We start from the raw sequence: 24,269 nt of genomic DNA on the forward strand, positions 1-24,269 counted from the left end.
TACTGGGGTTTAAAATGACCTCCTTACACAAAACATATTAGTAGTTTTATATTAGGGTGATAGTTTATGAAACGTCAGAATAGAGACAAAGTTAGGGTTCATAAAGTGTCTAAATTCTTGCATTTACAGTGATGACAAACGTAGACACAAATCCTATGGGTCAGAATGTTAATCATTATCAGATGTGTGAACTATATAGAACTTGCTTTTAACATTACCATATGTGACCTCATAAAGTCCTTCAAACTTTAAAATTCCATATACATCCATGTCTCTTGTCTAAATCATGATCAATATTTATATAACAGATTGGAGTGAAATGTTAGGCTTTTGTATCATGGCAACATCTTCCCCTTAAGAGAAACTTTAGTTGTGGAAAAGAATTATAAAGGATGGATAAGCAAGACTGGAGATTCACTATTTGGCTGTATTGTGTATATTTCTATGCAATTGCCTTACTTCATCGAATTTAAAAATCTTATCATCTCACTGGCAATTAGAGTTCCATCCAATAGTATATTGCGTATGCATTCAACGATTCCCAAACTATAACCATATTCCAAATATAACATTAAGCACATCACCTAATACAAATAAGTTAGACCCACATAAAATCAAACTGATCCGCATGACGAAAGTATGGTATTTACTCTTACATTTTATGATAAAACTTAAAATAATTATATAGTAAAATGATCTAAACACGAAATACACGAGTATGCAAATTTTAACAGTCCCATTATTTTGTCTTTCAATATCAAAATTTCTCCTTTTCTGTTATTTCCATTGTGCTTTAGTTTGTCTTCCTTTAGATTGGGCCATTGTCAAGACTGAATCCACCGTTTTAAAACTCGGCCACAATCCCACCGAATCCACGACAAAGGTTTATTTCAATACTGAATCCACAGTTTCAAAACTCTGCTTCAATTCCACCGAAATCCAAGGCGAAAGTGCATTTCAAAATTGAATCCGTAGTTTTAAAACTTTATCAAATTTCCAACGATATCCACGACGAAACCATTCATTTAAAAACTGACTCCACAGTTTTAAAACAGACTTAAATATTTTCACAGAACTAACTATAACAACTTAATCCAAAGTTTTTAACTACACTTTAAGTCCTGTCGCGCAATCTACTACTCGTTATACTGTCATAATGGGCTTATCCCTTTGAAACTTATCAAAATTCGTTTTTTTCCTCTTCTTTTTTCTCTTCTTGTTAGGGTTCCCACCACCGTTGCCACCAAAAACTGTTACGATTTTTTAAGATCATTAAGAACACTGGGAAATAACAGTAGAGCATGAAAATTATTTAATGTTTACACACGCCGGGGCTTAATAAGACAGCAGTTACACATAACAGATTGGTAGTTTTATATTAGGGCGATAGTTTATGAAACGTAAGAACAGAAATAAAGTTAGGGTTCATAAAGTGTCTAAATTCTTTCATTTACAGTGATGACAAACGTAGACACAAATCCTATGGGTCGGAATGTTAATCATTATCAGATGTGAGAACTATATAGAACTTGTTTTTAACATTACCATATGTGACCTCATAAAGTCCTTCAAACTTTAAACTACCATATAGATCCATGTCTCTTTTCTTAATCATGAGCAATACTGATACAATAACTTGGAGGAAAATGTTTGTCTTTAAAATGACGGCAGGGTTTATGTAGCATTACCAGTTCTCGATGATCTAGATATATCTGCTTAATACTATGTACATAGCTTTTATCACTTGTGTGACCTACTTTCTGTTGCACGTGTAAAGTGTAGGTCTAATAACCCACTTATGTAATTTTCCGTCCGTGCTATCCTTCTTTATCCATCACTGAGAACTCGATATTTGTCAAGATGCTAATTGTTTTTACGGTGGCCATCTTTTAGCTGTAGACGTATGTACTTATTTACTTTCTCCCATCTGTATTTGATACAGCTTGTTACTTTCGACAACTCGGAATTCGTTCATAAATGTAAGCTAGGTCAGATACATTTTGCATCTCAACATGATGAATATACTTAACAATGTCTGTTTAAGTATTCAATTTGATTGAAATGACAAATATGATTGAATATGTACTGTTGTATACAGTTAACAATGAAAATGGTTCGAGAATATAATAATACTATGCGAATATTCTTGTTGTAAATAGATCAATGAATGTACTTCAATGTCGTGAAATTCTATACTGTATTTCTTTATGTTGAATAGTTTTAACGTTTAACCACATGGTTCCTTTAATAATCTGACATAACATGCACAGCGGTGATTGTATACAACGGTTCATTCTCCGCATTATAGTAATTTGTGTGCAATAGAACATTTTCATCTCATTGTATAATGAGTGTGTGTTTTCGTAATTTTATATTTATTGTACGAACAGTACAATATCGTAACTTTATATGTTGATCTACATTATTTGAACAAAACGTGGAGGGTTTCAGTTTTATAATGTATTACGAGTGTATGGTCTTAAAATAAGTAATAGAAAGAGGGAGAACCCACAAGTTTTATAAAATTCAACAAATTGTTTATTTCGTCATTAAACAAAGTGAAACGTGTAAACAGTACAAACGGCATTGCGAGGAAATAAATCCCAAATGAGCATTGACTTTCGAATACATGTACTGATGACTTAAGTTCTGAACAAAGGTTAGATGAATTCTAAAATAAATCCAGCGCTTGAAGTGTTGATGTGCCTGCGGTGATCTGTATCGCAAAGATGTATCATCAGTCTTTTGTTGTTTCACAATAATATAATCCAAGGATATATTCTTATCTGAACGTTCACTACAAATTCAACTCTCTATATCCAAGAATGTTATTTTGAAAACGTTTTATTTCCAGAGAAGATTAACGTGAATTAAATAATTTGTTAAAAGAAAATCCAGCCCAAATGAAAAACTGGACACAACAATAATACAATAGATTCTGCTCAGATCGTACAGCACTATTGACTAACTTATAGAAAAATAGGATTGCATGGTCCTCTTCTTGACCTCAGGTCACAATTAACTTTCCTTTTAATATAAAGATTTACATAATGCAAAATTTCATTCTGGAAGGATCCAGATGTTTTGCAAGATAAAATCTTAATAATCATTAGTAGATAAAACCTTAGCAATCATTTAAAGGTTTTATTCTAAACTTATAATATGCAGTGTATCAAAGAACATGTAGACCCGGCATTTCATGGGAAATCTACAAGGTTTTCGACTAAGTTTGACATAAAAATGTATGTAGGCCCAAATTCAATGGTTCGGATGAATTAGAAAATGAACTTGATTTTGGAAGAGGTCAAGTCCAAAATACAATTATCCAAAGAATATAATGAATAAAACTAACAATGCAAATTAAATATACTTAGCACCTCTATTAATGAAAAGAACGTTTGATGTAATAATACTTACTTTATCCATTAGTTAAATATTCATGTGAGACAAATTTATATAATCGAAATCTTTTGAATCAAACAAGTTATACATGAAACAATAAAATATTTTCATACACGTGAACAAGTATATGTTATTACATGGCATTTTCCCTTAACAAGTGGTATGCCGATATTGTATTCCTCCAACATCAAACTCGACCTTAATAATATCTGAATTTTGATTTTCATCATGCCATTAAACGTTAAGGGGGTTATGATCACTAAATGCAAAATTCGGAGAAGGAGCTGAACTAATAAAGTATTGCAATGCCAATATCAAAGCGAAACATTCATTCTCCTTATGGAATAATTTGCCTGGTGCTTGATTAATTTCTTTAAAAAAGTAACACACTGACTCATTTTCACCACGTTTATCTCCTAGAATCAATACTCCTACAATACCATTACTTGCATCAAGATACATTTAAATCATTGACTAAAATTTGGAGAAGAAATAAATGGCTCACTCTTATGTATAGTCTTCAAAATATCAAAATGCTCCTGACATTTTTCAGACCTTGAAAATCAGTTCTCTTAATCAAAGATTTGTCAAGAGTTTAGCAGTTATAAAAAAAATGGAAAAAATGTTCGATGGTATTAAGTCATATCCAAATGTCACATCAGTTGCTTTAAAGTGATAGGCAAAGGGAATTCAAAGATAGGCTTGACAATAGAATATATATGTATAATTAGTCAATGCAACAGGATGTCATAGAAATCTAAAACATGTGGGGAAAAAATTTGCGTTTCGGTGCAAGAATGCATGTTGAACTCCCCTCACTTTTACTCGGTTTTTTGAAATCATTCTCCAGCAAATGTGTGTTTGTGTGTGATTTGTATTTTGAAATGAGCTTGAACAAGTTTTCAGTCATAACGTTACGATCTCTGCAGTGTGGTAGTTTATACTGATGTCTGGCACTTGGGCGTCATGCCGCACACGTGTAGAGTGATGTCCCACCCAGTCTTATTATCCTGACGCCAGGCCGACCAGTCCTAACTCTAACCTCTTATAGCTTAGCGCAAAGCGAGGTATCCGTGAGTACCATTTTTATAAGTCTTTGGTATGACTCAGCCGGGGTTTTAACCCACGACGTCCCGCTTCCGAGGCGGAAGCTCTAACCATAAGGCCACCGGAACAAATACTGGATTACATGTAATAAACATTCCTGTTTGAGAGGGTTCATAATTTACAGATGCTGTTCCATAGGTGTGGAATCAACAATTTCAATACCATAATATATTGCATTTATTCCTGTAGAAACATTTGTAAATCAGTGCTCATATTAAAATTTGGCTATTTTAGTTCATTCTTGTCTTGTTATTATAAATGTGAAAGTTTGTGGGCCAGATTATTCATAATTTCTAAGTTTTAAAGATAGTTAAACCAAAGTTTATTACAATCTGCTTCCATTCCGTCGCTTAAATACTCAATGTGTAGGAAGTACAACTAAATTGATTGCATGATTAACAAAGCTATTTATATCAACATACCAGTTTCTGTTTGATTTTCCACCCCAGTAGTACTAATATTGTAATTTAAACTTTCAATAACTCTTTTTCTTTCAAACTTTGTAAGGACCACAATACCTAATCTTAAGAAACTCACTGAGAATGAGAGAATGCGACCGAAACTCTATCTTCAGACTGAAATTTTCTCCCCATTGTAGTTCTTTCGTACCTTAATTTCCTTTTTGATCTGGTATTATGTAAGTGACTGACACAGTCTACCATTATTCTACTAACTTGTTCGTAAATTTCAGGAATATGTTGCATAAGAGCCTGAGGTCTCTTATGATTTGGGTTCGCAACAATTTGACAAGTGTGACAACATTTGCTGTGTTTACCAACATCGCTTTTAAATTTCGGCCAAAACAAGTCATTCCAAATATTGTGATAAGTCTTATTGATCCTAAATTAGCAACCAATGGACGTTTTATTGGCAAAATTAAGAATTAAGAATGTTCTATCCATACCACTTTGAAACAACAATCTCATAGATCACTGACGACACATCACAAGAACGTTCCTCAGATGCTCTCCATTTTTGTTTCAACAACATAATAAACATCGAATTATGTGGCTTCATTTCCGCTAATAGTCATTTCAAACACGCAGGATATATCATGATATATTTCCTGTTCGACGACAAGTGATTGTCCCTTGTCACCCTGATTAGAATACAGAGAAGTAGCAAAAGAGGATTACTGTGATCAATATCCTTTCACTGATCCGAACGACGAGCAAAAGTGACCTCACCAAAAGACTGACCAATACATGTGTCACCGAAACAATGATTTCCCGTATCAAAATTGATTCTCAAGAGCTTTCTTTACCTGAGCTCTAGTAACTGCACATCCTGGTTATGAATCAGGCATTATTTTCAGTTCGATAGACTTCCCGATGCAAACAAGGCTTGTCAGTTACAAGTGGATTCACCTCAAGCTTATCTACAATTAGATCATTGCCTAGCAATAAATGAATACCCTCAATTGGTAAATAAGGCTCTTCCTACAGTCACGGGCCCTAAGACTAAGTCTGACGACAAATTTACACAATGGGGATGAACATTAACAAAGCCACACTCTATTCTCTATACAAGTACACTTTTCATTAGAAGATTTATCAGAAAAAGGCAAAGTACCTAATGATAAAAGACTCTGAGAAGCTTCTTTGCCCCTTAAAATTTTAATAGGGATAACATAGGCAGAATTACTCATGAGTGATATAGAAACCTTCGAAATGAGTGGTTCATAATTCTCCATAGTAAATCAAAACTGGCTTTGTGTGACCCAACAAATGTATTGTTTTCAATGGGTGTCACGGGTAAGAAGCAAGGATTTCTGATCAATATTATCAGAAACCTGATTCCTAAACGTTTTGCGCGTTTGAAATTTGCATGTACTCGTATTAGGCTTAGATACTTATTTTTACCAAACACTGCTGAGTGGACGACTTACTGACAAAATAATCTTTAAGAGTTTATGAATACTCTTCCGTTGTATGAGCTACATTCTCTTGTTTCGACTTTGTGTTGATCAAGGTAAGATGTAACCTCATTATAGAATAAGTTCTTTGTATCTTCAACTATTACGAGTTGTCTGATATTGAACAACTTTGTTTCCTAAAAAACTCCATATTAATTAATTGTTCAAGTCTGTATCGTTAACTGAAATTGATCTTTTTAATCTTGCAAATTCAACAAGGGTTTATCCAGTTCCTAAACGTGTGTCGATAAGCCTTTGGTACCAACTCATAACCCTTAAAGACACGTTCCTTAGCTAGATCATAATCAGCACTTTCTTGTTTCTGACAGGGAAGTGTAGATGTCACGAATTTTGCCAAAAGTGCACTTTATAATTTAGAGAGTCCAATGGTATCTTCGCCATTTCAAATGTTTAGCAAGTTTGTTTTTAATGAGGAAAGTATTTATCTACTTCTCTTTCTTTAAGAGGATGTATCATTCTACTACTTTTAGAAACATAAAAACCTGAATTATCGTGTAAGGTGGGGACGGGCTTTCCACTTCTCAGTTCTAATTCATTTAATCTGAATTTAAATTCCATTCCCTTTCTTTGCGTTTTCTTTCTCTCTGTATGTCTCTCTTCTTTTTCATCTTTGAATGCATTAGCCTATCATTTTCTCTCTCTTTCCTTTTTCCCCAACAGCAATTTTATGTCTGTCTCTTCCTCTTTCTGCAACTGCAATTGTATTTGTCACTCTTTTTCCTTTTTATCCAGTTGCATGTATTTATCTAGAAGCTCAAACTTTTTTAACAACATTTCTTTCTTGCATTTTAATTTTGATTCCACACCTTTAAGTTAGAACTAGCTATAGACTCACTATTCAAATTCAATGTACTTTTACCCAAATCATTCTTTTCTACCAAATATTGGACCAAAATATATTTTATTTCTTGCTTCGGTAAAGAAGCCTTTACCTCACACGATCATGTTCTGGCAAGCTGTTGAAATGCATCCCTTTTCAAGGAGCTTTACCGTTCTTATGTATGGTCTGTTAAATGCAAATCAACCGGTTGTTCAATTTCTATATTACGTTTAAGATAGCTCTTATGTTTCAGCAATCGGACGTCATGCTATAACTTACCAATAGCAATTTTTATCGGTAAAAATATCTGAAAAATGCTCATTGAACAAAATGTGAGGAAGCGAAGTAGGACATATTATCTTAATTTCCTATAATCGTCAATGCGATCAAACTTCATGATTTGTATGTTAATTTTATTATTACCTTACAGCACTCAGTGACATACTGTCCCGTGATGTATGTTGATAACACGTGCATTGTTAAATTTAGTTTGGTGTTAAGATACGGCAACGTTTTTTACTCCATGAAATATATTAAAATTGGCAAGCGATACAAACTATCCGGAAATAGCCAAGATGTGGCGTTGTGTAAACATCCTCAACTGAGTTCCGCTTAATGTACGTTAGGTATCTTGATACAGCTGGAAATGCACGACGTTTTAAATCTCATTTCATTTGCCTAAACAGTCTGTCACCAGCAGCTACTGGGGGAAACTAAAACTAAATATTGATATATTCACGATTTGGATTGATCCTCCTCCTACCTTTGTCAGAATTACAATAATTTATCATTAATTTAATTTCGGTCGACATGTTAATCGTAATATTGATAACTCAGGTGTTTTGTTAATTTGTTTTGGAGCTTTAGAAGATTAAGGAATCGGATACCCAATGAAATGATTTAGAAATTTCCTAGCGATATCAGGAAATAGCCAAGATGTGGCATTGTTTGTGTGCACTCACATAGACACACACACACACACACACACACACACACACACTCAAACAAAGCCAAAGAACGAAGCAAACTTAAAATATGGTTTGAGTTCCTATATTTCCTAAATGTACTATCGATTTCACAGTAATCCGGAAATGATCCAAACGTATTACGACTGAACGTTCTAATGTTCCTGTATGATGGCACCATTGAAGATACACTCTTCTAATACCCAAAAGGATTTTGCTGCAAGGGAAATCCAGTGAAAGTTACATATCACTAATGTCCTTGCATGTTGCACGTAGTCCCACGGAATTAAATAAATAACCAAGTCCTTGAATGTTTTCACAATGCGCAAGTAAGGTACTATTTAGAATGTATGGTTTTCAAATGTGCGAATTTAAGGTTCAATAAAGAAATAAATTTGATTCAACTCTTTCAAAACTGGACTATAACGGAAAACGCAATTTCCTTGATATAACCACTATATATTCATCAAATAGACACATTTGAATCACTAGAGAAGACTACATGTATCTAATTATTTCTGTATTCTAAAATATCTTTAAAATCCATCACTCTACCAATTAGCAAGTAGGGCATTCATGACTGCTCTAGAGTACATATGCGATATTAAGTTCACTGATGTTGCCAAAACTTACATTCCTGACGATTTTGACTGAATTTGACACGAACATAGTGACAACCTTTGTTTATGAAAGGAGAAGGTACATGCATGTACTCTTCTTACATTGCGGACCAGCCACAGAATGAAACAATTATACAAAATGTCTCCTTAACCCAAATTATGCAAGCAAACTCTATATTATAACAATTATATGATAACGATATCAGTAACACTTCTTTCATTAAAAGAAAAGAAAGATTTATGCAATAAATCATGGCAAAAGTCATTTTTACTCAAGTAGTTTTTAATATTTGCATCTGGGGCAACAAAAGTGAATATTCCTTTGTTCTCTCCGTATTTTTAATTTGCCCGAATCTCTGCGACGAATCACACATGATGACGTACATGTTATGTTCAATCCAGTCAATGCAGTCATCGAATATGGGACTTGGTTACAATATTTATATTTTATGTAATCCGACACCTAGTACCCCAACTATCCCGCTCGTCCAAGAGGCTTCAGCTATTTAAAAAGTCAAGATAAAACCCAATATATATTCAAGTTTCGAACATATAAATTAATTTACCTAAAATATAAAATCAAACAAAAGTAAAAGAATTATGTTAAGAATTCCTATAATATTGTTTAAATGTACTGTAATTTTCACAGTAATACAGAAACAATCAAAAATTATTCCGACAGAAGGTTCTAATGTGCATATGTGCTAGCACCACCGAAGAAACACTTTTGTAATATCCAAGAGGCTTTATTCAAGGTACATCCAAAAATGTAGAATTTCATCATTGTCATTCTGTGCTTCAAGCAACACAAAATTAGTTAAATTATTATATCATTAATAGTTACCACTTAACTTTTTTATAATTTGGCCACGGTACGCATGATATCTCTAGAGAATAAATGTTCTAATTTCATCACGTGATGTACATTGAACTATTTCGTGGCATAATGTGACGCAATTTGTTGTTGACCTGAATATGGCAATACCCTTGATTTACGAATGAACAAAGTACATCAATGTATCTTCTTATAGTAGACACCAGATACAGAATTAAGGAGTTTAATGTATCACATAACACAAACTATATATATATATATATATATATATATATATATATATATATATATATATATATATATATATATATATCCAAAAAACTAAAATTCGTGTTCATATGTATGTATGTATGTATGTATGTCTGTCTGCATGCATAAATACACACGAGGCGAAAATATTTAACATATGAATACGAATGTTATTTTTTGGAGCATATGTAGGAGTAATGGACGTGACATGATTTATTTGTGCTCAGAACTGATTAAATTTACTGTTAAAACACAAAGGTTTGCTAATGGCAGATATATTGGCGTCAAGATATGTACTGTTAGTATACATGTTTAATTACATGCATACTAAGCTCCTGGTCAAAGGTATACGATATATAACAAATGCCGTAAACTGAAAAACAGTACTAATATATACGTAAGTATACTAAACTTTGTTCAGTTAAGCATTCTGCATTGAAACACGAAGCAGCTGAACGCAACAACCAGTAGGTTTTTAAGATTTGCATGACCTTGGCACTGTAATGGGTAATGTACAATTCGATTGTTTGTACCTAGAAATCAGGTAGAGAGGAAATTTCTAGAAATATCTAGATGTCGCTTTATTGATCAATTAGCCAAAACATCTCAAGCCCCATCATCCCTGAAGCAACGCACTAGTCATTATGTGTAGCAATTATTACCACTACTTTCTTTCCACTTCTGCACGTAAATGTTATTATGCATCCTAAATGTAATTACCACCGGTTGTTGGCGCAGAATTGCCCCTTTCCTGTCATCTATTAATCACATATAATTTGAATGGGTCATATAAATTATTTTGCTCAAGTCATGCATACATCCTCGAGTGCTAAAATGCTACTTATTGCTATGTTGAAAAACATGTTCGATTATTTAATATACCAGGAAAGGTTTGCACTATAAAACATTCCTTACCATATATATTATTGAAAGATAGCAATGGACCATTAATTGTTTGTATACAAATTCTTATTCAAGAGTTCCTCTATTTTTCTTAATTTTTTCTTTTCCGTGTACTAAAAATCTGACTTATTTCAAAAGTGCATTTCTATATATTAGTTGTTAAACAATTTATACCTCTCGAAAAATAGGTTACAAAAGCAGACTTCTACACCCTGAAAACAATCTGCAGACAACATAAAAACCTGTTCCTTTTCAATACACGAGTCTTTGTTGGGGATTTTTATTGATAAAAATTTCGCCATGTAAAATGTGTGATAGCCATAGACGCCAACATGACTTCCAATATTCCTCTTTTATCAGCCATAAGTTAATGGTATTGCTTGTCTGTATTTAGTCTGAAATGTTACAATATTATATGGGGAATGTTTACGTCACTTTTCACGATGCATTCATCGGGTAAGATCATTCGAATGGCCGAGGCTTCAGAACAAGATCGATTGCTTTAGATGGTTCAATTTAATAATATATTGGTAATATAAGACCAGATAAAAATGGAGAAAAAAAATCCATACTTTTATAAACTTTTATCAATCCACTGTCATAAGTTGCATAAGAAAACTCAGTATTTCAGGAAGCGTATATCCTTTCAAATTCTTGGGAGCATTTTCCAGAAAGAAGTTTTGCCTTCCGTTATATCCTAGGTAAATAAATCAAAATAAATGAATCTTCTTGTTATTTATATTTTATTTAGACAATTTCATTGAACACTGTCATTCTGTTAATCTTCATTCTAAAGCAGGTAGTTGTTAATTATTATTGTTCTTATGGTAATAGTCATAATTTATTACTAATTTGAATAAAGGTTGTTTGAACCCTCTTTTGTTTCGTGATATTGAAAAGATCTGATGCATGTCGTTATATGCGAATGATGGAGATAAACTGTTTACCATGGGTTACATCTTGTGACCAGTAATTAAGCAGAGAAAATGTTGGATAGTTGCCACAAACAAGTGATGATTTTATCTTACCGGGAAATATCACCCATGTAGCCCGGACAAATCGGTTAATCAGCGTTTATCTATATCACCTAATCCGCTCTGAGGTGGTTGGGAGCAATGTGACGAAGTCATTTCCCTCCGTCATTAAGAAAGCATGATAAAGTAAATACCAATAGAGGGAAACCTGGTCGTCTTAGAAAGGCCAGGAGCGACTCAATGACCCGGCAACTGTTTTGAATTGACAAAATTTGACTTCGTTTCTCATCGTTGAATCAATTGACGAAGAAACAAAAGGTAGCATCATCCTCGCCGCTCGTGATTGAAAAAGTACTTCATGTTCTGGCTGGAGAATCAAATAACGCTAAGAAGATAAAGTCGGGTCAATAACTGGCAGAATGCAGCTGTACATATCCTTCTCATAGTCTGCTTTGTACATCACAGTTTGTGGATATGCCTATTATCTCCACAAAGTGTTTCTTAACTCGTGCAGAAATTTTGTGTGATCAAAGGATTAAAACGGCTGCAGTGCTTGTGGTGGTCACAAATTTCGGATCTCAGAACATTTTCCAGTGAAACGAATCGGTGTTCGACAAAACGGCAACTCGAGTCTCGCCGTCATTTACATATTGAGCTCTACTGAGCGATTTGCGTACCCTTACATCTCCATCGTCATACGCTAGGCAGCAGTAAGAAGCAAATCCAAAAGGTTTTTTGAAACTAAACAAATTTTTTTATTCCTTAAAGAAAAAGTAAAACATTTGGGATAAACTTTCTGTCAGAGTTGGCTTGCTCCGCTACCGCCACGGGTTGGTCCGGTATTGTGCGATCTCCCACTACATATGGTGTTTTTGTCATCGTTTTCTAGGAGATGATCGGCCACAACATTATTGACCCGGTCGAGTAAACAATAAAACAAAATATGAAATTAATGGATGATATAACAGAAATCTCTGCAGGGATATATGAGACTAGCACGAGCCTCCGTATGTAAAATATAACAATATACTTAATAGCACAAACAAATGAAATTGAACACGCTATTCAAACGATTCTCTTTCTCTCAAAAATAGTTGCAAAATTTATGCGAAATTCAATTAGCCGTTCTGTTGTTATAAAGACAAAACCAAATTTTGTCGTAAAACTGAGTGAATGATCGAACTCAATTGCTGGCGTGTCAGCATCACCTTACAGCGTTCGATCTTTCTCAAATCACTGTTTGTGTTCGGTCGGCGTAGACCTAATTCTATAACTTCTTTCGTTCTTTCTAGCCTTTTCCAGCTATCTACCATCTTGGTTATAGACTGATCTTTTTCACTGTGCAGTACAGGTATGGAATTATTTTATTTTGTCCTCTTCAAATCAAATATAGTACCCGACCTATATACGTGTCAAATTTTTCCCTTCGGAGAGCGAACAATATTCCCACTCTTTTATACATCAGAAACTGGTTATCGAAATTCAACAGAACTAAGCAAGGGTCAGTTTACAACCTAATACACAATCGCAACCCTATTACATTATATTAATGTCCTTTCTGTCTTTTCCTCTCATTCCTAACTCGAATCAGGACTTAAATTGACCTCTTACTGTTATATATATATATATATATATATATATATATATATATATATATATATATATATATATATATATATATATATATATATATATATATATATATATATATATATATATATATATATATGTATATATATATATATATATATATATATATATATATATATATATATATATATATATGTATATATATATATGTATATATATATATATATATATATATATATATATATATATATATATATATATATATATATATATAATTTATTTATATCTGATTTAATTGTTTGCAAGTTTTAAAATCTTTTCGATTTGTTTTAAATTTCATTATATGTCAAAATAATGTTGTGTTGTTTGCTAGAAACTTATACTTTTTCCAGAAAATAGTTTGACCTTGATTGTTCATTTTAATAAACATTAAATGTTGACAAAGATCCTGACCTTGATTCAAAGTTAGTAGCAGCTGCGTAAATAAGTTCTATTTTTATTTTAAAATGTTTATTGTCGAGGTCATGATGGGACTACGTGATTAAGATGTAAACAATATTTTTATTTTATTTTTTAGAGTAAAATGATTGGTTTTTGTCAGGGTCATGTTAGGCGTACGTGATATAAACACGATCACGTGACCCCCCTTTCGATTTCGCAACTTGGGGATTTTTGAAACTGCGTTTTAGAATACGATATAACCTTTGGTTTAGAGAGATATTATAAGTTGCTTTTTTTTCTTCTTTACACTGGAAAGTATATGTTGTGTCGTTAGGAGTTATTTCAAATTATTTGGATCAAAAGGATTAATTTTTTTTCTTTCTGGAGATATACGTGTGCTCATACGAAATTCTTGAACAAAGACAGCTCTTATAAAAATGTATTCGTATTTCCAAAACCGGAGTGATATATCTTATTTCTACAAGGAACTGTTAACTTCAACACAGTACATGTTAAAGCATACGTCATCGTCTTCCATCTTGGAATCATTAGAACATTTTATTGTTAGAACTTCAAAAATTGTATTCGTGGATTATTCTTATTATTAAGTTCATATTTTGTTTTCATTTTACAGTATGTTTCGGGGGAAATAAAATATTACATTTTTCAAAGCTTGTTGTTTTCACTCTTTCTTATGTTACTGTTTATTCGATCCTAAACACGTAACATACGATTAGATTAACCATCATACCCCAATGTGGGCTGTAAATCACTAGCTGAACTATATCACTCGACACTACTGTCTAATGATAACATATCGAGTATCGATTGAAAAGAATTCACATCTTATTTGCATTAAGGAATTTATGGTCTTATTAATGTGTCCTAAATATTTAGCATTTATTTGGCGTACATTTCAAGGCATAGTACAACCAGTTTTTAGCCTACATGATGCATCATTTAAGAAGAACAATTAATTGTCACAACCCGTATCAGAGTAATGCATACAATTTATACAATATAGTGATTCCGTTACAAGCAAAACCACTAATCGGAACACATTCATATCAATGAAATGTTGTAATGACATTCTTGTTATAGATAATCATATAACATTAAAGACCGCGAATGCACGATTATTTTTCTGAACTCCAGGAAAAATTAAAGTACAAATTTAAAGCGAATAAATTCAACAAAAAATTACAAACTTACTTCAATGAACACATTATGTCAATGAGACTTACCTTGCTTTCCAGAGCGCCCGATAGCTTATCATCAGAGAATTTGATCTGCCTCTTCTCTGGTTCCTGATATCACAAATTCTTAGAAAACCCCTTCCTTGAACAATTTACTTAACGAGAGAAATTACGTATTAATTTCTCTCGGAGTTACACTTTTGCTTCCTTTAGAACTTAGACTAATTTTTCGAGGGAGACTACTGTACAACATTGAATTTCGTCTGGTAACAGATACCCATCTTTTAGCTTAGGCAATTAGCTGCTGGTGAAGTAAAAAATATACCTACGTAATATATCAGCGTCACAAAGAAGAAACTCGGCTGACTATAGACTTTTGGCACTCTTTTATGACATCCTGATGACGTTGCCTGCTCATCGCAACTGTGATTTCATCATCTCAATGTGGATGTTTGGAATGCTTGCTTGTGTGAGAACATCAGTGTCCAGGACCCTCTTATCATTATTGGTTTCATCGGACTTCTTAGCAAGATGTCAGGGCACTGTCCAGATTTCGCAATAATAAATGCAAGGTCGTCAAAACAATTGATTTGTTGACCTTCAGTTTTGTTTCTGGACCGATGTCTCTGCGCTCCTAGGAATTTGCAAATTGTCTGTCAAAGGCCACCATTGAACCGCTGCCTAGATGGTTTGGCAATTTATAGAGGTAGTATGCCCTGTGCAAGACCCTCTTTATGTAGGTTGGTGCATCACATTTTCGTTCGTGAGCCTGATTGTGAGACTGAAACTATAAATAATCTGTATCTCTGTTGCGTATCAGACAGTGATTTTGCATTCAGAAAATAGTCGTCATCAAACGACGAACTGTCACTTTCAGAAACTTCTCTTTTTCGCCTGTAGCCACTTTGGGTTGAAGAGCTTGCCGTCAGTCCTGTATACCATGTTAATCCATGCATCTGTATCTCTGTTGCGTTGTGGCCACGGAAGGCATAAGTACGTAGGGCATAAAACAACATACTGAAAACGGCTGGGGCCGACACACAGCCTTGCTTTATTTTTGGCATGCTTCATTTTATATCCAGTTTGTGGCATGCTTCATTTTATCTCCCATTTGTGGCATGGTTCATTTCATCTCCCATTTGTGGCATGCCTCATCTTATCTCCCATTTGTTGCATGCTTCATTTTATTTCCCATTTGTGGCATGCTTCATTTTATCTCCAATATTTTGGCATGCTTTATTTAATATCCCATTTTGTGCATGCTTCATTTTGTCTCCCATTTTTGGCATGCTTCGATAGTCTGAACGCATAAGAATGGGTTGATCGTTTCAAGAAACTACTAGTATAATTATCTTATAAGCTTTTGATTATATAATTGTTGGTCGCACCATTACTGGCGAGAAATTACGGACATCTTACAAATTTACCTTCCTTTTCAAGCAAGCAGTTATCTCCACATTTTCTAAAACGAATGCCAGGAAAATTGTGTTTTCAATGTTACTCAGTTATTTGCAATCGTTATGGCAAGCCAGTTATCTGTAGATTGTCGCTTCGAAGCTCCACTGTAGCCGTTATGTTCAAAATGTCGTATATGCAGAATCTTCTTGAATAATAATAAACTTTAAAAGATTGATGGGTTCCACTAAAACTAGATAACGACAACGTTTCGTCACCTATATGAGATATGTAATTTCTAAACAAAGAAACCTGGTCATATTTTAAATGCGTAAATTAAATTCGATGTGAATCAGCAACATACGTGAGTCAACATATTTCAGTCCAAAGCTGGAACACAATATTTGATGATGTCACCGTTGATAACATAAGACGACAGCGCCAAGCTATGTTGTATACCGTAGGTGATCGCATTTCGCTTTTGAAAAGATGTTGTTCTGGACCTAAAATTTACGACGACTTTCTTTAAAGGTATTACTGACGTACACTAGAGTTTACAAGTCTTAGTCGTATGATTCCTAATTTATATGGAAATCAGCTCCAATTGTCTTTAGCTCAAGTTCGCCTTTCAAAGTATTTCAGTTCACGAGATGATCACCAAAATTTACTTGAGTCTATTCTTCTATCTCATACGCGCTTTCTCTTCTCCAATCGGCTTGAAACGATCTGGACTGCCTTTATTCATTCCCTCTGGAATCCATTTCTCCGCCACGTACGAAAGTTTTTGATATTAGATTTAACCACTAACAGAAATTTGTGAAATGCATCACATCACCACTTTTGAAGCACTTCCGAAAAATAATAGACTTACCAGCTAAACCGAATATTTGGAAAGCCGTTTAAACCTGATTAGTTTGATTATTTTTTTAAAATAGTTCATATCATATACGTTTGCATGAAACTATTACCTTCGTTCCAAACGTAGTCAGTTTGAAAGAATGGTGCGATTTATGAAAATTGGCAGCCTTTGGACCTTAGTCGTGTATACGCTCCTTAAATATATTATATATAGTGTGTGTGTGTGATTTGGACTTTTAACTTAGCTTTACAAAAAATCAGTCATATCGCTACGATGTCTGCAGTGTGGTAGTTTATAGTGATGTCTATTACTGAGGCATCATGCCGCATATATGTAGTATGATGTACCACCCAGTCACATTATCCTGACACCAGGCTAACCAGTCCTAACACTAACCTCTTAATGCTAAGCGCCAAGCGAGGCAGCTGTTAGTACCATTTTTGTAAGTCTTTGGTATGATACATATTTTATTAGTATTATATTTGTGTATAAGAGTGTATGTGTAAGGGATCTTAATTAGCCTTTCTCACCCTTTGATTGGTTTCAAGGACCCAATAATTTGCACTTTTTATCCAATACATTCATTCGCTCATTTCATACCTTCATTGATTGCTTAATATATAAATCAACGATTACGTGGACAATATTAACCTTCAGCCACAGATAAGTGTTTTTTATTCTTTACATTTCCAGGTACTGAATATATGAAAGCAATATATTTTCGCATCACTGCATTTAAAAAGCAAGACCAACATATGTAACTCCCTATTAAAACACAGAAAACACACACACACACACACACACACACACATATATATATATATATATATATATATATATATATATATATATATATATATATATATATATATATGTATATGTATATATATATATATATATATATATATATATATATATATATATATATATATATATATATATATATATGGGTGTGGGGGGGTGTATCTATAAATATATCATGTCTCAGACTTTTAAAAGGATGTCGTTTTAGGCAATGTAAAATACAATACGAAGCGTGTTTGTCTTTTATTCCAAAGACTGGATAGAGCTGCCTGTTGTAGATCACGTTGAAATCATTATTTCTAAGAGCCACGTTAATAGCTACATTTGTTAAAATTAATTTGTTCAGTAAACATGTCTCTCTCAAATAGTCAGTTTTTGTCCTCTTTTTATCTGGATATCAAAGAGGCGCCTTTCATTTTATAGACCCTAACTTCTCCCCTTTTGTCTATTTTTCAATGCTGTTTGAAGACACTGTTTTACGATTTCATTAATTCTGAACCTCATTAAGCTTTTCTTTTTTTCCTTTTCCTTTCCTTTAGTCACACTGTTCTCTAATTATTTAATGGTTTTATTTTGATCTAGTAATCCATTATATGCGTTTCTTTTTGAGCGAAATGCTCTAAGGAAAATTATAGATTTTCTATCAACAACCCCATCTGTCTGAATCCTTTCCCTCGTCGGAGTCTTATTGCTGGTAGCATGGTCGACATTTTTTATTGTTGTGAAAGTTGCAAGTTTTAGTAGACCTTTTCCTCTTAAACGTTTCATGTTTCGCTTTATTCTCTTGAAGTTTGGTGACGACGTGATGTGAAACACTGACGATTTTAATGTTTTCAGTGACCTTCTCCACTATCACCGTGGATACTCAGAATGAAAGCAAATAAAACCTTGACGGGCGTTATGTTGAGGGTTCATAATTATATTGCAACATAATCGACAAAAACCTACTTTGTCTTCATTGTGAGAATAAATAAAATAATAAGAGTAGCATTTTGATGCGCACAGTCGACAATGAACTCACGTAACTGCATTATAAGCATTTATCGATGCGACATTACGAAACTCATTGTTACGAGTATATGCTCTTAAAATGAGTAACAAAAGAGAGTGAAAAACAACAAGCTTTGTCTTATGTCACTTGTTTAGGCTCGAATAAACAGTAACACAAGAAAGAGTGAAAGCAACAAGCTTTGAAAAAAATACAACAATTTATTTCCCTGGAAAAATTCGGTAAAAATGAAAGAATAAGAACTTAAGGTTTTATAGAATCAAATCCAAAAATAATCCAAGAATGATCCACGAATACAATTTTAGTAGTCCTAATAACAAATGTTCTATTTATTTAAAGTGCGAATCCCGACGAAGAATCCAAGATAGCAGACGATGACGTATGCTGCAATATGTAGTGTTGAAGTCTACAGATCATTGTAGAAAGAAGAATTATCACTCCGGTTTCTGACAGTTGAATAAATTGTTATAAAAAAATGTCCTTGTTCCACAATATTACATGAGCACACGTATATCCCATACAAATAACATAATTAATCCTTTTGAATCAAAGTAATCTGAATTAACTTCAAACCAAGTATTGAAATAACTCCAAACAGCACAACATACAACTAACAGTTTAACAGCCCATCTTCTACTGAGAATAATTCTCCAAAACATGCGTTATATCGTATTCTTAAAGTAAACAGGGGATCACGTGATCATCATCTCGAAGGTTATAGAAAGCAAGTACTTGTTGCAGATCACGTTGACCCAGTGTGACCCTGACGAAAACCAATCATTTTATTCTAAGAAATAAAAAAAATTAAAAAATTGTCTGCATCTTAACGACAAAGTCTAATCATGACCTCGAATACAACCAATCAGTTTAATATAAAGATATAACTTGTTTACGTGATTGCCACAAAATCTGAAACAAGGTCAGGATATAGATCAACACCTGGTGTTTATAAACTATCCGTCAAGGTCAAACTATGTTCTGAAAAAAGTATCATCTCATATTGTGAATATATTTACATCACAATATCATGCAATGAAAAACAAAAATAAAATAAAGCTGACAAACAATTAAACTGAAATAAATATATATTAAATCATAGACAAGTAAATGAAATATACATAACACTTTCCCTATAAAGAAAAAGAAAGATCTATACATAAAGCTTCTTTATACATGAGGTTAAAAAAAAAAAACTAATTTAAATTACACTTTGTACACGAAATAATACATTGTTATACACCGGAGGGTACGTCTGCTATTACATTTTCTTTTCTCTTGATGTGACTGATGTCAAGATTATATTCCTGTAACAACAGACTCTATATTAGTAGTCTTTGTTTTTTATTTTTCATCTTAATCAATGAAAGTAAGGGGGTTGTGATCACTAGATGCAATAATCGAAGGAGCTGGAGTTAGGTAAACTTCAAAAATGTTGTAATGCCAATATCAAAGCCAAACGTTCCTTCTTTGGTGCTTTTTTAATTTCTTAGAAAAATAGAACTCTGGATGATCAATACCACTTTCATCTTCTTGAATCAAAACCGCTCCATCCCCAGCATCACTTGCATCAACAGAAAGCTTAAAAGATTGGCTAACATTTGAAGGTGTAAGAACCGGTGCACTACTAAGTATGGTTTTCAACTTGTCAGAAGCCTCCTGACATTTTTCAGTCCAAAGGAACTTGTTTTTCTTACTCAATAAATTTGACAGGGGTTCTGCAATTATAGAAAACTTGGTACACAATTTTCGATAGTATCCAGCCATACCCAGAAATCGCATCATTTCTTTTTATTAACGGGCACGGGAAATGCAGAGATAGCCTTGACCTTAGCATCTATAGTTTTAACTTGTCCATGTCCCACGATGTGTCCTAGGAAAGTTACACTAGCACGGCAGAACGAACGTTTAGATAAATTAATTGTCAAGCATGTATCCGTAAGTCTGTCAAAGAATTTCTGAACTGGTGCTAAATGTCGTTGTAGATGTCGCTCTAGACGATGACATCATCGATGTAAGCATCACAATTGTCTAGACCAGAGGTAATCATATTCATGAGACGTTGAAATGTACTCGGCGACCCTTTAATCCCAAACGGCATTACTTTATATTGGTAAAGTCCATCTGGAGTAAGGAATGCCGAAATTTCTTTTGCTCTTTCCGTTAGTGGATTCTGCCAAAATCTTTTCAGAAGGTCAAATTTGGTGACATACTAGGCATTCCTGATCTAATCAATACAGTCATCGATTCTTGGTAATGAGAATTAATCTGTTTTTGTCACACTATTCACCTTCGCATAATCGGTACATATACGGAAAGTTTTATCTTTTTTTGGAACAAGTATACATGGTGAATTCCAGTCACTTTTCTTGAGCTCTATCAAAATCATTCTCCAGTAAATATTGAATTTCTTTGTTCAAGTACAATTTCAACGTCATGGAAAATTGTGTTTGTCCTTGTAGCAACATCTGGAAATAAGTGCTCATATTCAAATAATAACAGTTTAAGTTAATTTCTGTATTGCTCTTGCAAATGTGAAAGTTTCTGGTTCACATCTTTCATAATGTCTGAATTCCGAAGATTTGCCACTCCAATGTCAGTAGGATCCAATGATATTCCTTCACTTAAATCTTCACTACACGGGACAGGTACAACTAAATTAATTGTATTTTTAACCTGGCTATCTCTTTCAATATACTTTTTTAGCATGTTAATGTGACAGAATATTTATGATGTAATTTAAATCATTTATTTTCCCGTCAACTGTGCAGGGACTATGATACTTGGCCTGACGAGATTTGTGTGGTATTGGCAAAAGAGCCAGGACACAATCATCAGACTGAAAGCTCCTTTACTTCGAGTTTGTTTCATATCCTGACTTTATTTTGGATTGAGCAGAGTGCAGATTTGCTCTTGCGACCTCACAACGTTTGTGAACTTATATTTAAAGTAATAAACATATTCAAGAATATTAATTTCAGAATCTTCATTAGAAAGAAGTTTCTCTTTCAATAACTTCAATAGTCCACGGACAGTGTGTCCAAACACCAGTTCAATGGGAATGAAACCTAAAGATTCTTGAACTGATTCCCTAACAACAAACAATAGTAAATTAATGCCTTCATCCCAATCTTTACCCGAATCAAAACAATATGATCGAATCATATTTTTCAGAGTCTGATGTAATCTTTCTAATGCCCTTGGCTCTCAGGCTGATAGGCAGAAGATCTGAATTGTTGGATGCCTAATTTGTACATTACTTGCTGGACAATTCCAGACCTTAAATTTGAGCCTTGACCAGACTGTACTGATTTGGAAAGGCCAAACAGTACAAAACTTTATCAAAGCTTTTACTGTTGTTTTAGTTTTTATATTCCTCGAGGGAATTGCCCCTGGAAACCTTGCTGACGCACACATAATGGTCAATCAACATGTATTGGTTACCTGACTTGGTCTTACGTAAGGGACCAGCACCATCTACCATAATCTACTAAATGGTTCGTCAAAGGCAGGAATAGGTTGTAGATGAGCCTTGGGAATTTTTTTATTTGTTTGTTCTTAAATTTGACAGGTATGACAAGATCTACAGTATTTACGAACATAATTGTTGATATTGGTCATCAGAAGTGAGTTACGATCTTGTGATAAGTTTTACTTATCCATAAATGATCAGCCAATGGGGTTTCATTTACCAGACTACGTATTTCCTGTCTGAAAGGTTTTGGAACTACAATTTGATAGTTCACTGACCATTTGTCATCAGCAGGTATTCGGGAGGTCTATATTTCTCATAAGAATTCCATTTTTAATGAAATAACAGACAGGAACTTCAGCAGCGTCATTTTCACTAATGTATTTCTGAAACAAACTGGAGATCTCATTCATGATCTCTTTCCTGTGCGACGACAAGTGATTGTCGTTTATCACCCTGATTAGAATAAAGGGAATGAGTCGTGAAAAGAGGATCACTGGGATCAATACCTTATGATTGATCCAAACAAGGAGTGAAAGCGACGTCATCAAAAGCCTGACCAATACATGTGTCAGCTAAAGGAATACTTTCCTTATCAACATGATTCTCAAGAGCTTCTTTGCCATAGCTCGGGTACCTGCACAAGCTGGACATACATCATGGAATTCTTTTTCAATTGGATAGAATTTCTGATCCAAGCAAGACTTGTCAGTTACAAGTGGATTAAACACAACCTTGTCTCCAGCTAGGTCGTTGCCTAGTAATAAATGGATGCCCTCAATTGGTAAACCAGGGACAGTTCCGACTGTTACGGGTCCTGAAACTAAGCCTGATGACATATTTACACACAATGCAGAGGAACGTTAACAAAGCAGCACTCTACTCCCTGAATAAGACCACTCTCATTAGAAGAAGACTTCTCAGAAAAAGGCAAAGTACCTGACAATAAAAGACACTGAGAATCTCCTGTGTCCCTTAAAATTTTATTAGAGATAGGATTGTCCGAATAACCCAAGAGTGATATAGAACTCTTCGATATGAATGATTCACAATTCTCCATAATCAAATCAGACTGGGATTTATTAGACCCACCAACCGTCGCACATGCCCTTCTGGGCGCACGCGACATAAATCCAATCAATCAATCAAGACCCAACAAATGTATAGCTTTCAATATATGCCCGTGACCTTGACCTCTTAGAAATAAGAGCATTTGGAATAGGTCTGTCTTGATTCTGATGCCTATTGTTCAATTTGTAGCGGGGCCCCTAGTGGCCAAGTGTTCTAAACCGCTCTCCGTTACGGATCACTGCCATCTCACCTCTGTCTGCGTGGGTTCGAGTCTCGGATTCGGCCAATGTGGGTATGTGAGAAAGCTTGCCAGTAGCTTCTCGTGGGTCGGTGGTTCTTTCTGGGGTTTTCCCGGGTTCTTCCTCCACCATTAATACTGGCCGCCATGTATAGCCTATCGTGTGCTGATAAATGGCGTTAAACCACACAACAACAACAACAACATCAATTTGTAGCAATCAGAAATAACGTGCCCATTTTTCTTGCAATGAATACTCGTAGGAAGAGACAAAGATCTTGAAACAAGCTTCTCCGAAGTTTAATTTTTAGATGTTGTGCCAGTCTGAGTTGTACAAAGGCTTGTATTAGGCTGAAAAATTTTCTGCCAAAAGACTGTTGAGTAAA

The sequence above is a fragment of the Sinohyriopsis cumingii genome, unplaced genomic scaffold (assembly GCF_028554795.1).
Source record: "Sinohyriopsis cumingii isolate HCF-2022 unplaced genomic scaffold, ASM2855479v2 utg000262l, whole genome shotgun sequence".
Taxonomy (NCBI): domain Eukaryota; kingdom Metazoa; phylum Mollusca; class Bivalvia; order Unionida; family Unionidae; genus Sinohyriopsis; species Sinohyriopsis cumingii.